This window comes from Octodon degus, unplaced genomic scaffold, assembly GCF_000260255.1.
Source record: "Octodon degus isolate 3935 unplaced genomic scaffold, OctDeg1.0 scaffold00001, whole genome shotgun sequence".
Lineage (NCBI taxonomy): Eukaryota > Metazoa > Chordata > Mammalia > Rodentia > Octodontidae > Octodon > Octodon degus.
Genome location: NW_004524577.1, coordinates 22022892 through 22025325, shown reverse-complemented (window position 1 = coordinate 22025325; position 2434 = coordinate 22022892). Strand labels below are relative to the sequence as shown.

The 2434-nt window shown below is 38.8% G+C and overlaps 1 pseudogene; it reads left to right on the top strand.

The window, feature by feature from the left end:
* The first annotated feature begins 1054 nt into the window (after window positions 1–1054).
* On the top strand, window positions 1055–1441 carry LOC101563036 (annotated as a pseudogene).
* The last annotated feature ends 993 nt before the right edge of the window (window positions 1442–2434 follow it).

Sequence of the window (2434 nt, the reverse complement as noted above, 5' to 3'; positions counted from 1 at the left end):
CCAGCCTGCTGTGCCAGCCCTGCCCCAGGGCACACTGAGGCAGCAATTGAGACTGGATGTGGTGTCATGCTCCTGTAATCCCAGCACTTGGGAGGCTATAAACAGGAGACTCACTACGAGTCCGATCTAGTAGTGAGACCCTGAACACCCTTGTAGATTTCTTTTTCTTTTTCTTTTTTTTTTGGCAGAACCAGGGATTGAACTCAGGCCCTTGCACTTGCCAGGGAAGTGCTTATTCCACTGAGTCATCTCCCCGGACCCTTTTCGATGACTTTTTTTTTTTTTTGAACACCCTTGTAGAACCTTCTCTAAAAATTAAAAAAACAAACAAAAAAAAAGATTGATTGGAATCAATGAAAGCATAGGAGATAGCACAATCATTTAAAAAAAAAAAACAACAACAAACCTCTCAACCTTTAAGTCAGGGAGAGCTTGAGTGAAGTATTCTAAGCCCTAAAAGAAAACAAAGTCCAACTCAGATAGCTGTACCCTACAAAATTGTCTTTCAAAATTGAAGAAATAAGATACTTCCATGACAAAGAGCATCTGAAGACATTCATGACCTCCAAACCAACACTCCAAAATGTTTTAATGGACATTCTAGAAAAAGATAACAAGGGCTTTACACTGAACCTCAACAGAATGAATACAGCAAGCAAGGAAATTAAACAGAGAGGAAAGAAAGGGAACCAACAACAGGAAAATAACATGACAAGGATAAGTGAATACATATCAGTTATAACCATCAATGCTAACAGTCTCAATTGACCAATCAAAAGAAACAGACCAGGAAAATGGATCAAGAACCAAGATCCAACAATATGCTGCATATACAAAACACATTTAATTAAAAAAGAAGGGCGGGGGAGATGGCTCAGTAGGATAAGCCCTTGACTGGCAAACGCAAGGATCTGAGTTCAATCCCCAGTTCCGCCAAAAAAAAATAAATTAAAAAAAAACAGTGGCCTATAATTAAAAAAGAAATTCATAGACGGGTGGTTTCTGGTTCTGTTGCCCTCTTTCTCTTCAACAAGGTGACCAAGTGGATACAGAGATGCAGATCCTTGTGAAGACCCTGACAGGCAAGACCATCACTCTTGAGATTGAGCCCAGGGACACCAATGAAAATGTAAAAGCCAAAATTCAATACAAGGAAGGCATCCCACCTAACCAGCAGTGTCTGATATTTGCTGGCAAAAAACTGGAGGATGGTCAGTCTCTCTCTGACTACAACATCCAAAAAGAGTCCACTCTGCACCTGGTGCTTTGCCTGTGAGGTGGGATCATCAAGCCATCCCTGTGCCAGCTCACCCAGAAGTACAACTGTGACAAGATGATGTGCCACAAGTGCTATGCCTACCTGCACCCCCATGCTGTCAACTGCTTGAAGAAGAAGTGTGGCCACACCAACAACCTGCACCTCAAGAAGAAGGTCAACTAAAGCTCAGGCAGCCCCTCATCCAGAAGGGTACCACCTGTCCAATGCCTGCTGCCTTGGGGCCTGAATAAAGTTTCCCTCCCTTGACTAGAGCAAAAAAAGAAAAGAAATCCATAGACTGAAAGTCAAAGGATAGAAAACAATATTCCACACGACAGGAACCTGGAAAAAAGAAGGGGTAGCTATTCTATTTGAAGAAAAAGTAGAATTCAAACCAAGACTTATTAAGAGAAAAGAAGAGGACCACTACATCCTTGTAAAGGAAACAACCCAAAAGGAAGAGACAATAGTAAATTATATGTACCAAATCCAGTGCATGCAATTATGTAAAACAAACATTAATGGACATGAAAAATCAAATAAGTATTAACACAATTGTAACCAGGGAACTCAATATCCTACTGTCACAGACAGATCAACTAGACAAAAAAAATCAATAATAAAATACTAGAATTGAACCAAACTTTTGAACACATGGACCTAGTAAATGTGTATAGAGTGTTCTACCTCACACATTAGAGTACACATTTTTCGCAGTTGCACATAGGATGTTCTAGCTCATAGAACATGCTTAAGTAAGTGCAAAGGAACTGAAATTATCTCATGCACATGTGGACCATAGTGCAATGGAATTGGAAATTGGAAATTAATGTCAAAAGAAACCACAAAAACTTCATAAATACATGGAAATTAAATAACACCCTCCTGAACAACCAATGGATCACAGATTACATTGAAGAAGAAATTAAACAGTTTGAATAATTAGATGACAATTCCAATAAATAGAATACCATAACGTACATGACGCAACAAAAGCAGTCTTATAAGAGAAATTTATAGTAGTGAATTCCCACATTAGAAAAAAAGAATTAACTCAAATAACCTAAGCTGGAGCCTCAATCTTCTATAAAAAGAAGAGCGAATCAACTCAAAGCTTATATGAAAGAGGAAATTATAAAGATCAGAGCAGCAATTAATGCAACTGAGACTAAGAAA